The sequence below is a fragment of the Tursiops truncatus genome, chromosome 5, assembly GCF_011762595.2.
Source record: "Tursiops truncatus isolate mTurTru1 chromosome 5, mTurTru1.mat.Y, whole genome shotgun sequence".
Lineage (NCBI taxonomy): Eukaryota > Metazoa > Chordata > Mammalia > Artiodactyla > Delphinidae > Tursiops > Tursiops truncatus.
The window spans coordinates 58,063,028-58,081,878 of NC_047038.1; the positions used below are offsets into that span (position 1 = coordinate 58,063,028).

The 18,851-nt window shown below is 33.8% G+C and overlaps 1 long non-coding RNA gene across 1 annotated transcript in view; it reads right to left on the bottom strand.

Annotated features, from left to right (window-relative positions):
• Positions 1-5,167: 5,167 nt before the first annotated feature.
• The window catches only part of LOC141278685 (uncharacterized), a 96,149-nt gene continuing 82,465 nt past the window's right edge, over positions 5,168-18,851 (bottom strand). Inside the window, exons 3-4 of the long non-coding RNA XR_012331724.1 lie at positions 16,654-16,708; positions 5,168-5,361 (exon numbers count right to left, since the gene is read on the bottom strand). This is a non-coding gene — a long non-coding RNA (uncharacterized lncRNA). The remainder of the gene's footprint in view (positions 5,362-16,653; positions 16,709-18,851) is intronic.

Sequence of the window (18,851 nt, forward strand, 5' to 3'; positions counted from 1 at the left end):
TTTCTGCTTATAAACGAGGTAAACATGTGCTTGCATCACTTTTTCCAGAGGTGTATTCTGAAAAATTATCTATGCTGTTTTCTGTCATTCCTTCCTGAATATTATGTTTTTCCTCACCCCTCCCCACCTATCAATCAGCCTTCCTTACTATTTTTGTATTAAAAATACAAAACATACAAATAAAACAAAAAGCAAAAATTAACAGCTGATTATTTAGAGGGAGGATAGACCTTTAAATGCTAATGTAGATAAAATTTTAAAATGTTGACCATATGTATATTATGTAATGCCACTCTTTAAAACATGAAACAGACTGTGCTGGGCAGAATCATTCTAGAATCAAAATTTTAGGTGACACTGCTGCATTCTCCATAAAAGTCCCTAATAGAAACAGTGTTAGGTGCCATCTGCCTGAAACTACCCTGTAAACGTTGTTCTCGAGTCCTTAGATGATATATAACTTTGAACTTGTTCATCTGAATAAAGTGTGGATCATAGCAGCCTGCATTTTTTTGCCTGACTTTGCTCCCTGTATTGATTCACTATTATGGGACTGTAACTCAGTCTGTAGATTTCTCATTACAATTTGTCATATATCATAATTCTTCATTCCTTTGGCACTTGAGAATAATTTATTTTCTATTATTTTGTGCTTTCTCAAATGTTCTCTAGTTAAGTCATATATGTCTACAGAGAAACTTTCTGGAGGTCAGAGAGAGTGTTTTCAGGTTGATGTTGGGCTAACAGAGCTGTTCACAACAGAACCACCATTTCAGAGAGTGTACAAGGCCTATGATTAATTGATAATTTTGTTCTTAGTTTATTTTTTTTAACAGTGTTGACACATGTCCTCTCAAATGAATAGAAGATAGCAGCATGACACAAATTAAGATGATCATAATGCTGACCTTGGTTCATCACTATTTTGCTCACTTCAATCCCATGAAAATGCTGAGTTATGTTCCTTTCAGTACATTGTTTAGCCATAAACATAACTGGCTAATCATTTTGTCAGATGAAAGTTAAATCAAAAGTAAAATGCAAAATGTATAAACAAAAGTATCAAATGTAAAAATATAAAAAATGATGCAAAAAGTAAATTACATTACTTAACATATAAAGTTATAAATGCTGTCTATGTAACTATTAAGTATTTTAATGCCTTCATGTATCTTTGATGTATATTAGATTTCTTCTATTCTTTGAAATGAAGAATAGAAGCTCAATATAGAAATGGAAGATGGGATAAAGAAGTTGAAAATCTTGGCAGAAGCATTTTTCAGTGCATCAAGATATAAACACTAGCACTTATTAAAAATTATATAAAAATATACAGTATATTTAACTGTAACCATTATTTTCTACTCTGCCTAGGAAAAAGATAGTGCTACAGTTTTTCTAGTAATGATACCTGACAGGAGCAGCAGAATTAACTACCTCTAGCTTCCAAAATTATGCATTATTGTTCCAATGTAGAAAAATTCTCAGTGTGGTTAATATTTACTGTTTATACTAACAATGCTTAGTTGAGTTCCACTGAAGGCACTAAAGCATTGCTTTAGGAGCTCTCTGAAGGAGATGTTCTTTTTTTCTGCAAAATACTGTACTGTATACAGTGCACTCACCTTTCAGTTTTTAAATGCAGGCTTGTTTGAGTCTAGTTTGAACTAAATAGCTTGGTGAGTTGAAGTGAGAAAAAGCTGTTTTAATTTCTAGGACATTGAAATATTATCATCAAACAGTTCCTAAATACATGGATCAAAAAATCCAAAAACGAAAAAAGAGAAAAGTACTGCAGTGGCTTATGTAAAGACTGCCCAAAAGGGAAAATTTATTAACATTGGACACCATCTTTTAGTGCCAGGCACTTACCAGTTTCTATTTCTATAAATCTGAGAATGACTGTGTAAGTTAAATGCAAGTATCTCTATTTTTTAAATAAGGCAAATAAAGCCCCCTCAAATGTAAGTAGCTTGTCCACTGTCACCCAGCTGACCAATGGCCACTTTAGAATCCAAACTATCCTTCCAACCACAGAGACCTTAACTCAGCAGTCCCTTCTGTGCCAACTTGCCAGTTCTACTCTTAATAAGAGGTCAATGGTTTCCTGCTATATCTGCATTTTTAAGATGTTTTCCAAGTGACTTGAATTTGTGAAAATTCACACAGGAAGCATCATGGCTTTTGTTTCATTCTTCTTAAAGTTTTAAATCTTGAGTTTGCAGACTCAGAATGTAAAACTCCTGGTCTCTTCTTCCACATATTTTGAGGCTATGACCTGGAACATGAATGCTGTTTGCTATCTTTGGAATAATACTGTATCTAAAAGTAGTATCACAAAATTCCAGAATGTTCTATTTGAAAGAGACCTCGGAGATTAGTGGATCTGAAATTCTACATTTACATATGAGAAAATTGGAAGCTGAATCTCCCTGAGGAGAAATAATTCCCTCACAGTAGGTCTCAATCTAGTCACAGAGCTAATTAGTATCAGAACCAGAATAAAAACCCAGGTCTCCCAGCACTTACCTCTGTGTTTTTTCCACTGCATTATGAGTACTCCTAAAACTGAAGAGTTATTTTACCCATCTCTTTATATCTTTGTATAAGTTTGAAGATACCTGCTCTATTTAATTAAGCCATAATACTCCTTATAATAATGAACCAAATTTTGCTTGTTTCTAACTTGGGAATTTAAACTGGAGTACTGAAGTAGGGCCTGAGTGCTTGTATACTTCTCAATTAAAGTAACCTGATTATTATAGAAGTCTTATTGTTTTTACCAGGCTGAAAATTGACTAGAGTTGATTTCAGTCCTATCCACTAAAGCAATTGATATTTAATTATTGCCACTTGACTTATCAATTTCATTGTTTCAAAATGCCCAAATACATGTGAAACACATTGAACTAGTAGACTAAAAAGAAGAAGTTTTCTGTTACAAAAAGGAAAATAAACCTAAAATGACTTTATCTCTGCAGGAGCTAATTCAGGACTATGAGAAATGACTTCATTTTTATGTTGAAACACATTTACCTACTAGTGCTTCTGTCCTATTAGTGAGGAATAAAGTTTTATTCATTTTCTCTACAGATACCAAATTGCTTTTGAAAAAACAAACATTCTCACTGTGCACAATTGAAAATTACTAATTTCTCACTTACATAGATTTCTTAGAACATCTGATGTGTATTTTTTATTCCCTCCATGAGCAATAACATTGTAAATTGAGCTGTTAAACTGATTCATGCTTAGACCAGCAAAAAAGGGCGGTAAGTGGCTCTGAATCTTTCATAAATGCTGCAGAAAAGATTTCAGTCTGTGCTTGCCCCTAACCCCTGCTATTTTGTGTCATAATGCATCATTACATACTGATGTTTGCTCTTGTGCAAGTCAGCAAAAAAAGGGATTACTTAGTGTATGTTGTCCCCTTTCCTTAAATTAACTGTGTCACTTTTGATTTGTTATGTTATTGGACCATGTTTCAGGACTTCTTAACATTGGCAGCTGTGGCACAAATATACATAGTCATCCCCAGAGGTCTGCTGTTTTGTCATTTGCATTTGAACATTTTAAACATTTTTTAAAAATCAGTTTTAAAAGGATATAAAGTAATGCTTGAAATGGAAAGAATTTATGATGTACACTGTAATAAACATGTCCTGTGCTGTCACCTCTCTCTGTAGAAAGCTAGTAGGAAGTGAACTTATTTTACAGCCTCAGTTATAGAACAAAATAGAAAAAAAATATTTGAGGTTGAGATGGCCTTAATTAGTATATAGTCTACTAATTCTTTCCATTCTTGTTTGTTTGTCAGGTCCAGTGATCAGGTCACATTTTGCTCAAATAACTTCATTAATGAAGAATTCACTGTCAACATGGACAGTTCTGACCATCAGACTATTTCCCACAGTTGCTCAAATATTCTATATGTAGTTTTATTCTTAATAACCCCTGGGAATACTAAGTAAAGCACTCCTGTACTGCTAAACGCGCTTGCGTAATATACTCTGGGTAAATAGTCTAGTATTTTATTACTCTCAATCTGGCAAGAAAAACCCAATATAATTTTCTTACTTAAATATATTTATTTATTAAATATTTATTGAGTTACAGCTCTGTTTTTGTTCCAGGGTAAGCCCTGGGAATTTGAAGGAAGATAAGATATAGTTCTTTTCCTCAAAAAATCCAGTCTTGTGGGAAGACAAAAATGAGTAAAATGAGTTTAACAGAATAGGTAGACTCTGGAATCAAAAAGACCTGGATCCAGGTCCAAGTTCTGCTACATGCCTGACAAATGATCTGGAACGTGTGTGTGTGTGTGTGTGTGTGTGTGTGTGTGTGTGTGTGCGTGTGTGTGTGTTAGGAAAGATAATGTACTTAAAGTGCTTAGAAAAGTTGAACTTAAAAGAGACTGGTGATGAGACCAGTTAAGAGGTTGATGTGAAAATCATGTACATTACAAAATTCATGAACGAAACTAAGAGAGTGGACATTTTTGTGACATGGAGCACGGAGAAAAGAGGCAAAATATAAGTGGTATTTTAGGTTGTGTGATAGATGTAGACTGAAATGAAGTTTTCAAATATATCAGCTGGTATACAAGAAAATTAAGAAGTAATGCTTATGAGGAGTACAGTCAAAATAGTATCTGTCATTTTGGGGGATCAAATTTTGAATTTTTGGATAAAAAAGTATGACAAGGTTAAAATCAAAGAAAAGAAGAGTTTGGGTGCATTGATCATTTGCAAACAAGAAAGGAAAATACTTCATGAGAAAGAGAGTTTGTTAATATTTCAGTGGCTATAAGGTAGGTTTTGGAATAAGTTGGCCTGAAAATACAGGCATTTAAGGTCATGTTTATATCAAGTCAGAATTGCTTACCCAAAAACTGAAATTTATTTAATTTTATGGTCATGCTATAGCTTAAAAAATTCAAAAATTGCATTTTTGAGATTAAAAAGCAAATGCATATGTATTTTCTTCATTGATCTATTGCCTAGGTATCAAAAAACACCACAAATTTAGAATGTTGCCTCTACTGTACTCAGAAAGTAACTGGAAAAGACAACCTTTTGAGATCAAATCCAATAATTTAATGTCTAATTGGCAGATGATTATTGAAAAAAAACTTTTTCTTTTTCTCTCTTGCTCTTGCTTTCAGTTTCACTCTTTAACTCAATTAGTTATTTTGTGTTGAGTTAAAATAGGCTGTTGTCTGACTGAGGATGTTATGGGGCATCAATGATATGGAAAAAGAAGGACTTAATATGGTTCCCAAGCAAGCACCCAAATAATTGCTGAAATTATTTATACAGGATGATGGCATGGTCTTTCCGTCTTGATCGCGGAGGGGTGTTCCTGGTGGGAAATTAAAAGTAAAAAAAAAAAAAAGCAAAAATTTCAAACCATTTATGTTCCTAAAAGCTAAAATAATTTCAACTTACACATCAAGACAAAGTAAGGCAAGGAAATCTTTACAAATGTGCTTTCTTTTTCTCGATACTGTTCACAGCGCTAATGCATTTACAAGATGTTAAATCATAGACTTAAAATAACCTCAGATCAAAATGGGAAACAACTTTCTAACATATTTGACTCCACTTCCAGGACGAATGTAGACACTCCCCAGAATCTTTGTTTATTAATTCAGCTATTATTGGGAGTTGACATGTCATCATTCAGGTCAGTTCACTGTGCTGGTACTGATTGTGCAGGCTACACCAGGGAAATATGGACAGAACCAGTGATTTAGGAGTAGTTTTGCCTGAATAACCTTTCACAGTCTTTCCCAAAATTACGATTCAATGCGAATATATGAATTCCTGATTAAAAATAGCTTTCAACAATATGAAATCTGCCCGAAATAAGGGAGGAAAATATTTCACCTTTGTAAAGAAAGCCATCAGAGGTGCACGATATCTGGCATGCAGTAGTACTCAATAAATGTGTGTTGAAAGAATGAATGAAGAGGTGGTTAGATGAGTAACACTAACCCAACACAAAGCCACTTGATAAAAATGTACCAGTGTAGTGGACCCTACACCCAATTAGACATAATGCACCTACAGAGTTATTGTGATACTTTACTTGTATGTGCTTATACATCTCAAAAAAAACCAAAAAACCAAAAAAAAGACAAACAACAACAACAAAAATTCTTATTCAATAATTTTTCCTGACTAGGTAAGATTTTTTAAATAATTGGCTCTTATAGACATGTTTGTAAACCCTGATCAGAGTCACTATTTGTATATGCTGTATTGTTCTATGGCTATTTGGTTATATTGGGAACTATACAACCCAGGAATGTCTTTCCTGTGTAATTCCAAGTTAGAATGGGGGAATACTTGGGAGAGAGAGTGAAGAAATACACACTAGGCTTGAGATATGCATACTGTCTTGGAGACACAAGGGGTACAAGTGCTTTCCAGTTTGTCCCTGTTCTTGCCTGCTCTTCATCCAACACAGGTTCCTGACTGACTTCAGCCACAGCAGCCAACGGCAACCCCAAGCCCACCTGCAGATGCTTTGGAGCACAACCCAGAGAGGATGTAGCCACAAAAAGCAAAGAGCTAACAACATTTCATAGACTTCTCTACCAGCCACTTTTATATCTAGAAGCTGGGTATAATTAGTTTCACTATTTCCCTGAAAATGTTATACATTTGTTTTCTAATTTCTCCAGCTCTTATTTTTGGATCATTATTTCCATGAATCCTATCACACTTAACATAATAACTCATTCCATTAAACAATTCCTTAGTCCATAATTCTTATGGTGCTCCTCCTTCACTGATTTTATCCAGCCAGAAATGGCCACAATGATATCTCCCATCCCTCATACTCTTCTGCAGTGTGACTTACTACTCCTGCATCAAGTGGTGGGAAACATTTCTCTACCCTCTTGTATCAGGGCTAGGGGGTGGTGTCTGTGACCCCAAAAGAATATGGCACAAGTGATGAAGTATTGAGAGCAAGAGATAATAAACCAATCCTGAGTCATTCCAGCCTTCCCAGCTGAGGTTCCAGACATTTGATTTAGTCCAGCCAATTCAAATTTCAGATCATTCCAGACCCAACTGCCATTTAATAGCAACTACATGAGATATTTGAAGTAAGAACAGCTATCTGAATTCAATCTACACAAAGACCCATGAGACAAAATAATATATTACATTTCAATATATCTAGGTGTGGGATTAATTGTTAATGCAAATTTATATAACAAAAACAACGAATTACAGACACACTCTGCTTAATGATAACCTGACTTCACCACTGCAGTTCATTTTAGAAGGGATCCGGCAGCTGCTAAGTGAAGTGGAGCAATGCATTCAATGTTCAAGAAATGATACGTAAGACTTGTTTAACTTTTAATAATTACACTGTGAGGTTTATTTTTATACTATGAGGCCATTTGCAGTGTGAGATTTACAAGCATTACTCAGACCACAGTACTCCACCAAAAAAAAATTTTTTTTTTTTTTTTTTTTTTTGCGGTACGTGGGCCTCTCACCGTTGTGGCCTCTCCCGTTGCGGAGCACAGGCTCCGGACGCGCAGGCTCAGCAGCCATGGCTCACGGGCCCAGCCGCTCCACGGCATGTGGGATCTTCCCGGACCAGGGCACGAACCCGTGTCCCCTGCATCGCCAGGCGGACTCTCAACAACTGCGCCACCAGGGAAGCCCCAAAAACTATTTTTAAAGCCACAAATGACTGAGTCCCACTGTTCCCTCCTTACAGGCAAAATGCCTTTTGAAAAAGAACATGCACTGTACACCAAAATTTTGTTATAAAATTCACTTCATATCACCACGTTTTATATTATGAAATAACACCCAGAAAATGTGTTGATTTTGATTTCCCCTCTTCATATATCTTGACTGTTGGAGAAGGTTGGAGAAATGTGTGTGGCTCAGAGACTTAGGCAGTAGGATTTTTGACCTTTCAGAAATTACTCAAAAGTTACTTAAAATCACTGCTAACAAATTAGTCAGATTTTACTGGTTCTAAAAGATAGACGGAGTCTTAGTGAAGTGGTTATTGCCTAGAAATTTACTTTGGTGGTGTTGATTCTTGCATCAATTAGACGGAATTTTGAATTCTTCCTTTACTACTTATCTTTTTTCTATATTTGCAAATTAATTATTCTAAGATTTAGTACTCTCGTATGTAAAAGAGATAATATAAAACTTATTTATAGAGTTTCTTTTTTTTTTCCTTTTTTTTTAAAGAATTCTATCACAGTGAGTTTGGTACTTTAAAAATTCTCCATGACTACATATTCCCTTTACCTCTTAACTTCCACCATACCTCTGCCCTACCTCTTTTTTGACCTCACTCAAGTTCAAGTTTTTGACATTTTCCACTAATTGTTTAACCCATGTCTATTTCTTTCTGAGTGTGAACACGTACTATATCCTAAGTTTTCCTTGACTTTGACATCTTCTCCTACCTTTCTCCATGTAATAATCCTAGCAAACTAATACAGGAACTAATGACATTTTTAAAAAAGTAATTTCAGTCATTAATGAGCAGATGAGGAAAATTGACACCCCTTAAAGTGTTCCCATGAACTTAAGTAAATTATATATCTGGCCATAACATAACATTGCATTATTTCCCATTCAGTCATCCAGTTGCATATGAGAAATATATATATATATAGCTAATTATTCTTACATGCTATATTCAGAGAAGAAATATTAGTAGATATCTAAATATCGAAACAGCCTTTCTCCACTGTTTTTTTTTTGTTTGTTTGTTTGTTTTTTTGCTGTATGTGGGCCTCTCACTGTTGTGGCCTCTCCCGTTGTGGAGCACAGGCTCCGGACGCGCAGGCTCAGCAGCCATGGCTCACGGGCCCAGCCGCTCCGCGGCATGTGGGATCTTCCTGGACTGGGGCACAAACCTGTGTCCCCTGCATCGGCAGACTCTCAACCACTGCGCCACCAGGGAAGCCTTCTCTACTGTTTTATACTTTTACACAATCTACTCTACAGTTACTCTCTACTATTTTCCCCTAACCTCTCTGTTCTCCTTTGATACCTCTTGGAAAAAAACAAGTTTGACCTAATTTCTCATGGACACTGAATATCCAAATATTCCTTGGAAATAACCAGATATACTCCTGAATTAGCAAAATATGATCAGTTAGATTATTGTTGGTAAATATCACATCCTTCCCACTTGCAGAGAAGAGTATTTTCCTTGGCCCATTAATTTTGTTTTTAATCATGATTTTTTGTTTGTTTATTTCTACTTTGGTCTCAAAGGGAACAAAAAGAAGACACCCCTCCTGGCACTAATTTCTGAAATCTCCGTTGCTTTAAAACACCAGTCATGTTCTCACTCATGAATCTCCAGGTCAGTTTGGGATCAGTGAATATAAGCTGACTCAACTGGGGAGTTTGATTCATGCTTTGCTGGGCTACTTGCCATTTATTCATAGCATTTTTTGCTGGATATTTATTATTAATTCATACTTATATTAATTTTATGCTTACTATTTATTAATAATTCATTTACAATTTTCAATTATGATGCTTCAAATTCATATATACATAAAGAGTTTTAATTTTTAACACCATTGTACAAGTATTTTACCTCATTTTGAAAGACACATAATTATGAATATGCTAACTTATTTAGTTATGCAAAGAGCCAAGAAGATTTGAAATTCATTTCATGAGCTATTTATATTTCTTTTCAAAATTACAACATATTATGTTAATATTAAGAGCATGAAAATAAAACCTAGATTTGAGTTGTGTCTTGAAGAATTAGAGTAGTGAACAAATGAATAACTTTATTTTGCTTAAATGCATAGAAAACATAGGATGTACAGAATGGTCTAATAATTTGCTAAGAATAAATAGAAACAAGAGTTGAAGTAAAACAGGTAATCACATAGATGTAAATGCAAAATTGCAATTTCACTAATATTGTCATTCAAATGTTATTTTTTTGAAGTTATGTGCATAATTGGACTTAATATAAACTGAAATAGTACACAGTGATAGTACTATAGCATGTGAATATAGGAGATTATAAATTTTGACGAATAAAACACATTAATTCAATTGTTCATTTACTGTTTTATCCAACATATACTGATTGACTTCCACCCTCTTCTGGGCACTATTCCAGGCACATGGGATCTGTAGCAACAACACAGGTAAGATCCCTGGCCTCATGGAGCATATTTTCTAGTGGAATAAAGTGAGTAGGTAAACAAGGTGATATCATCTACTAAAATTGCTTTGGACCATTAAGTTTCATAGGGTTTGAGAAATGTATTTCAATGCTGAATCATCTTAATAGTTTAAAAAAAAAAAACCCAAAACTTAAATTCTATTATTTTCATTTCTATGCTGGATTACAAACACATCTTTTAAGTACAGCAATAACACCAGAGCAACATGCATTAGTTTTACCAGTGATAGTTCTATGGGTCTTTTTCTTTCATCTGGAAAATTTTAATGTGCCCATTTTAAAAAGACACAACACTTAATATTAAAATGTTGCATCCTATGAAATGTGCAGTAGTGTTATCAGTCTTACACTATACATAATTATATTTCCTGGGAATTAGGTAATTTCAAATATCCTATATAGTACAGATATCTATGAGGATGAGAGGGTGGAAAGAGTGTGGATAAGAAAATGAAAATGTCTCTGTCTTTTGCTAGCATTTCTATTTTTGATCTACTGTTATCTTCATCGCTCTTGTTAAACTTGATGAGAGTTGAGACACAAGAACATTTGGTTTCTTGAAGTTGAAAATATCTTATGCAAAATCATTTTATTGCTGTTATAAGAAACATCTTTATGCATGTTCTGTATTAAAAGAAACAGGGTTTTATGGGCTAATAGAAATGTATTAAAGAGTCATGTAAATACAAATAATATAATTAGAGTTGAAAAACATCAAGAAAACCAATATAGTGAATGCTTATTTACTATATCAAAATTTTCATGATGTGGGCAAAAATAGGCATCAAATTAATTTCACCATCTTGAGTTTATCCCTAAAACTATGTTAAAAAATTACAAATTCATTTAAATTTAAATGAAATATACCCTTTCACACTCCAAGAAAGTAAGATTTTCAAAACAGATTATCTTCAAGTCTGTTCAGTTTCAAAAAGTATTTTATTTTTTCTTCTATGTACAGTTTTGATGGAATAATATCATTTAGAGAATTCTTTCTCAAATGCCTGCCTCTGGCGAGGACCAATTTAAAAAAAAGATAAAATGAAATCTTAATATGTGTCACTCGTCAAGAATGTACACATGTAGTCTGTTTTTGGAAGAGCTGGTACAGTTTGTTGCCTTAAGAAGACAGCAATCTAACTCAAATGAATATTAATTACTACAATGTCATCAAAAACACTGCCTGTAACACAAACATTTTAGCTGGACCCCAAAGGTTCAGTTCATCCTAGGATTATGCTGCATGTCCAGATTTATTCTCTTTAAATCCAATTAAACAGCAGTAATTATTCTTTTAATTTCTCAAATTGGCTTGCACATGTGCCTTTTATGTTTGGTCTGTGGTGATTTAAACATTTTGGGGGAGAGGAAAGGTGTAGGAAGCAGGAAATATGTATAGAGGCTGTCTGGAATTCTGTTTAAAACTGGTATTAAATTAGAGAAAAAAGTAAAAGTAAATAATGTTTTTTTAAACTATAATCAGTAGGATGCTCACCTAAAATTGTTCTTTTATTCTCTCAAATGTTTTGTATGTTTATAATCATAAACATCATTCACATAGACCCTCTATTTAATGGTTAAATGCTACTTTTTGATGAGATAATTAGTAATGTTTTTGTCAGACTTCTAGGATCTCAACAGTTTATGAGACATACAGAATTAATCTAGTAATCAATTTTTTTAACATACAATTGACAATTACAGGAATAAAAACAAGTTTTTATTTAAAAATAAAATAAATTTTAATAACATTAAATGAAAATAATGTTTATGCATAATATTTCTTAGCCAATATGTGGTAATGGTTTTAAATAGATTTTAATAAGTTTTAAGAAGCTATTTAGAAATTCAGTAATCTAGACAATGGTCAGAAATTCATGGAAACTAGAATGCTTTCTTATTATTAGAAGGAAGGATTATTATTAGGAAATAATCCTTCGTTATTTCCTTAGTTGAGGTGATTTTTCCAGTTAACAATTCCTGATGCCATATCTGTCTTGGGTTCCAGATCTTTTGTTATGTTCTGTGTCCCCTCTCCTTTCCTTTCTCCATTCAGACCAGTGTCCCTCCCTATTCTGCCTGACACCCTTAGCTATGTGACTATAATTGTGATGAGGAATAAAGAGCTTCCCTAAATTTAATATTATAAAAATATATTAAAATAAATGTTGCTGGGGCTTCCCTGGTGGCGCAGTGGTTGAGAGTCCGCCTGCCGATGCAGGGGACACGGGTTCGTGCCCCGGTCCAGGAAGATCCCACATGCCGCGGAGCAACTAAGCCCGTGAGCCATGGCCGCTGAGCCTGCGCGTCTGGAGCTTGTGCTCCGCAACAGGAGAGGCCACAGCAGTGAGAGGCCCGCGTACCGCAAAAAAAAAAAAAAAAAAAAAAAATGTTGCTGATGGTTATTTGTGTTCTTTGTTGTATTTAATCTTATTCTATTTTTAATCAGGATCAAACTATGTGTGTTCTCTTCAGTAACATAAATATGCATCCTGAGGATCATAATTTGTGCCTGTTTAAATTAATTTTTCCCTCCTACAACAACGTATAACATGGCCTTATGTTAAAAAAAATGCTCAAAAAAGTGTATAAATGAATAATTGAATTTAAATGTTAATGAATTAATGCATATAAAAACATAAAAATAGAGTCTTACCATTAAATTGTTCAGATCTAAAAGTATCACTTATAAGGAGATGTATACATGTATAACATGTTATACATGTATGTACGTCATACATTAAACTGATATGAACGCTAACATAAGACTGAGATTTCATTTTACTAAATTTTATCTCAAGATATATTTCAATTGTTTTCCTTATTGCTCATATTGGACTGATGAGTCTTTTGAATCTTTTTAAGTTTATCTGTGTTGTAAAGAAGGATATATGTTGTTTGTATGACAACCATCATCAAAAATTATATTTTCAGTATCTGATATGTCCTGAATCTGTTGAGGATGCTAAATGAGGGATGACTTGATTATGTGATCTGTTTCTCCATCTGTCTGCCTGTCTCTCTATCTTCTACATCTCTCTCTTTATCTGTTCATTATCAACAGATTATGTTTCCTCTGCAGAACATCCTGAGCTGATTCAGAAAGAAGACTTTCTTAGGGATCTTTTATAACCAACTAGGTTGTATAATTTTTTCATCCTTTTTTATCTCTGGACTCTAGGGAAGATGGATATTGAATTGACAAGACATGCACCCTAGGGATCAAGATATAACTAAGCTAGATTATATGTCCAATTTGATTACCTTTCAACTTGGATCTCCTGATCCATATGTTATGTAAATTAATCCTGTCTGATGGGCAGCTCGTTTGGCCTCATACTCACTGTTTGCACTGCCAAAAGCATATACTTAAAGTAGTTCATTGTTTTAAGTTTCAAATTCTCAATGATATTTCAGAAAACCTTATAACTCTATACTTTTCTCCAACCAAGGGCCATTATTTGAAATTGCCTCATTTTAAGGCTTATTAATTAAAAGATTTTCACTTATTAATACATTCAACAATGAATAGCCCTGTTATAGTCTAAATTTGCTCAGACCATGCTTAATCTTGAGAACCATAAATTATTCTTTCAACTCTTATTTACTGAGCAATAACTACATTTCATGCACTGTGGTTTCTAGCTTTTTCTTTTTTAATGTTTTTATTAGATCACAGTAGACTTGTTGAAATTAAAATCAGGGATCTCTTAACCATTTCTTTGTCTAAAAGTCGTCTGAAATAAAATGTCTTGGCATTTAAAAATCTACCCAACCTGGTAAGGAAATATTTCCTTACCAGGTTGTACAAGCAAACATTGTTCAGGCAATCTGGGTTATCAACTGCAGGAATTTTAAGTCCTCTGAGGACTAGGGAAATGATAAACTTTTTGTCTGTATGATTTTCTCATGTCCACAGATAGAAGGTAGGGAACCTAAAGTAAAACTTACTCTTTAATTCCCATTTTTTTAGAGAAAGTAGCTTAACAAACGTAATCGATTACATAAGAAACTGGGATCTAAATATACAGACTATTTTCCTCAGTACTTTAGTCTAAATCTTCATATGTTTCATCTAGTTTATGCTCATTTTATTGAGGTTTGATTTTTCTATGGGAGTAAGTAGGCTTCTATGGGAATCACTATGTAATGGATAAGAAATATTATATATGAGCAATATTTTTATTTAAGATTATTAAGCTTTCAGTTATTTTTGAAATAAAAAGTGACTTTTATAATGTCTTAAAATTTTAGAAAATTTATTACAAAACATGATACTAGATAAATTCTAAAACAATTTCTAATGAAAATTTTACTTAGAGGTTTGCCAAGAAATAAAAATGTTGTAGAAGTATAATAAAGCCTTAAGAAGAGTGTACGTGAAAGATATAATTTACATGAAAAAATGGAGAAAGTAGCCCCATTATTATTGCTTTATCCCAAATATTTAAAAAAGTTTGAGAGATAGGCATGCAGGTTTCTATAGAAAGAGGTATTAAGATGCAATATCTCACTTAAAAGCAGTATCTCACTTCAGTAGATCTCTTAACACTGAAAATTTATCTCCTCAGAGTTCTTTAGGTTTCATAGAGTCAACGTAATATAATTTTTTTTAGCTTTATTTACACAAGTAATGACAAGGCTATTTTTAATGTCTGTTTCAAGTGGTCACTGATAAAATAGAGATATGATTTTATAGCATCATACTATGCTGGATTTAGAAAGGACTTTTGATAGGATCCCTTCCAATGCTTTCCCTGTTATAACTGAAAGTATTGCTTTTGAAGGAAGATTTTGCTTAGGTAACACTTTGTTCTTCAAGGTTCTGAGTACATTAAGTGTATTCCTAACAATGGCATAAACATACTTTGTTACAAACTTGAACATTGTAGGCACTTAAGTAGTAACCAAAGCCAACAACAACAAAAAATCACTTTGGAAATGTTTGAGCCCAATAAAAGTATAAAACTTAAAATGTATCATTAGATTCAATAAAGTTGTAGATGAATGGAATTTTGGAGATACTAGCCTGATAATCAGGTGCCATAATGGTGAGAGGAGTTATACGCATGACTGTTAAGCCATGAAGTTGAGTGACCAATGCAGAATCACTGTCCTAGCAATAACTACAAATGTGGTATTAGGCATGCTGCATCTCAGTTTAATTGGCTGAAAAATCGATTGGATAATAATACTTACCCCATAAGTTTGTTATAAGGAATAAACACATAAAAGCACAGGTTGGTAAAACTCAATAGATGTTAGTTATGAAAAATATTTATAGTTTACTTAAATGGACTCAAAACATTGTGTGTGTATGTAATGAAGCTCATATATACCTTTAAGTTTCTTTATTTGTCTTGGCTACCAAGAGGTGAGGTTATTTTAAATTATAGAGACCCAGATTAAATTTAGATGCATCTTAATTTTTTGCCTTCTAGGCATCATGTAAGGATTTTTTTTTTTTAAGAAAAAAAATTTCTTGATCTTAGACAGAATTTTGGGGTGAGTTGAGCTGTGGTGGCTAACTGGTGCCAGGATTGAAGAGTAGAGGCTGAAATTGAAGTACATTGTTTGGGAAAGGCTCAAAAGATGAGGAGATATAAGATTTTAGGTGGTGCCCAAAGTCAAAGCTGAATTTAGTCATCAAGCTCAAGAAAATAGCACAGGGTCATGAATAATAATAAAAAAAAAAAAAATCTAAGAGTCAGAAACCCAGGAGACAATGGGATGCATCAAGAAGTAAAAATAGATGGGAATAAAGAAAATGGTTTTAACTATTTACTGTGAATCAGATCAGAGGCATGAAACTCCTTTTCATTAATAGCCTACTTTGTAGCATCAATTTTTATTTAACTTTAATGATTGTGTATCTAATGTCAACTTTTATCCCCTTATTCTTCTTTCTCCTCCACACCTTCCTTGAATGTCTAGGTACCACCTTTACCTGGAACATTTCATGCATGAATTATAGTATAGCTATGCCTTTTATTATACATCAGCTATAACCTATTTAAAGCATAAGCATGGTACAAGTATTAAAATAAAAGTAAATTAACAGTTACATGTCTATAAAAAGCTAAGGAAAATTCTCAGCAAAACAGGTGTGTAGCATCAATAACAGTAACACTTATTCTCTACTTGTTAGAACACAAATAGATGAATGGACTCATTACTGGACATATTTTAAATAAAACAATGCTAAACCATCTGAGGGAGAATAATATGTTTAAAAGAGTAGGACGAAGGGTCTCATATCATTGCCATATGCAAGGTGTTGATGGAACTAAGCAGAAACAAAGTGGATGTTTATAGAGGCTGAATGAGAAACTCATTGAATATGCAGATTATATATTACAACGACAAAGAGAAATAGAATATGCAAGGGTGCTAGGGCAAAATACTTGAGGTGAATATTCTTATGCTGTCACTTACTTTTTGACGGCTTCTGGGGAAGTCACTTAATTATGTTGAGCTTCAATTTCCTGATCTGTAAAATAAGGATAAAACAATGCCTAATTATAGCAGTATGCAAGGGTTAAATAACTTATGATTCAAGATATCTAAAAGTAAATGTAACAAATACTCAATATATACTATTTACTGTTTTTCAAATTTTAGTCACTAACATTATTCATAGTCTCTTGTAACAAACAAGTTAATTAGTTTTTACATTGTAGCTTTTTAGTGGATTTTCTGATGGGAAATTTCCAGACTTGTAACAAAAATAAGATAGAAACTGGAATAATAGAGAGTTTTAACATTTGGTTAAAATCTGAATTCTGTTGACTAGTCAAGCATAGAGAATTCTAGGTGTTTGTAGAATTCTGACAGGGTACATGGATTTGGCAGATAGTGTGAACTAAGAGTCACTATCAGTATTAGGGTTCTACCAAACATAAAAATAGGGGAAATTACTCAAAACAGAAATTCAGATGATTTTCCAATAATTCTCAATCCTGACTATGTACAAATCATACTACATCGTTATATATATATTCAAGAAATACATTGGTATATAAGTCCTCCTACTTCACAAACAATCTGAGAATAAGATTTACTGTTTCTGCCATCTAAAACTGCTGTCTTCCTCAGAATTCAAGGTTCATATCTGAGAATATGAAGTTGGAGCTGTATGGCAATTCTTGTGCCTGATTGCTATTAATAGTTTGCCCAGTTGGCAGAATTTAGTACAAGACTTGTCTTCATCACTATGTACTATCTAGTAACAAGGTTGTGGTAGCAAGTACATAGAGCTCCATCTATACCTAATCAACAGATGCTATTGATATTTTTCAAAAGAACTTGATTATTGTTGAATAGCAAAATTAGCTTTGACCAGTTCACAGTAAATAATAGAGGAAAAAGAGAGAGAGAAAAATAATTGATTACATTTATATGGAGCTTACGAAGCTCAGAATAGAGGTAAAGAATAGATACATAAAATTCTGCACCACCTGCATGTAAGAGGCAATTGAACCCATGAGTAAGAATGAGGTAAGATGGGAAAGAAGTGGGGGGCTGTGATTTGCAGAGTGCCAACATTTAAGATCCAGGTAAAAAAGTATGAATCTCCTTAGGAATACTAAGGAATAGCAGTCAAAATATAGTGAAAAGACCAGGAGAGGATGTAAAAAATGGTCAAAGAATAAAAATTTTTGAAAAAGCTAATGTGAAAGGGGGTTACCATTATTGAATGCTGCTGAGCAATCTATTATTATGAAGGATGAAAAATGTCAGTGGAAATAGTGACCTTAGTGAAATATAATTTGATGGGATAGTGTTGGTACAAGATAGTGATTACAAATGAGTAAGAGTTAAATTAGCAAAAGCACATATAGATAATTATTTAGAGAAGTTTTCTCTCAAAGGGAAAGGGAATAATTGATGCTTGAAGTGTGATGTGGAATCTGGGGAATTATTTCCTTTAAGTTCCTTTGTTTGTTGTTAATGTTGTTATTTAAGGGGAAAAAACTTGAATACAGTAAGAATGCATGTGTGACAGAAAGTTTAAATATGCAAGAAAAAGACAACATATTGGAAAGGAGGTTATGGGGCTAATGAAGAAAGGCTGAATTTGGTTAGGGAATGGGAGAAATCCTTTCTAATTACCTGGCAGCTCAACTTAGGTTAAAAAACACTTCCTCTGTTGACTTCTCAAGAATGAATTACAAGTATTTTTATTCGCTTGTCAAGAAATCAGTTACACTTTGTTTCCTGAGGTTCTGACTTTCTATTTTCTTCAGAGAAGGGTTAATAAATGTAGGTTCCTGAGGGTCCAGACAAATGGAGCTAACATACAGGCTGGAGGGGTTTGCTCCTTGGGTTTGGAGTAAGTGGGTGAGGGTACTGAAAAATGGTTAACCATTAGATATTTTCATATCCTTGGGACTAGCACTGAGATGGGGTTTTATGAAACACAGAGACACCCTCTCAAGTGCAGCTAACACCTTAGAGGTGATAAGACTTGGATACCTAATTGGCTCTATTGGTGTCTATGGAAGCCAGTTAATAAGCTTTGTGGTGTTGGGAATCAGCGCTCTACTTGTATCAGTCACCATGGCTGACCTGACTCAAGGGGAACAAGTCACTGGAGGAATCACCCACCTTCACCTGGTTACCTGGGCCTGGCT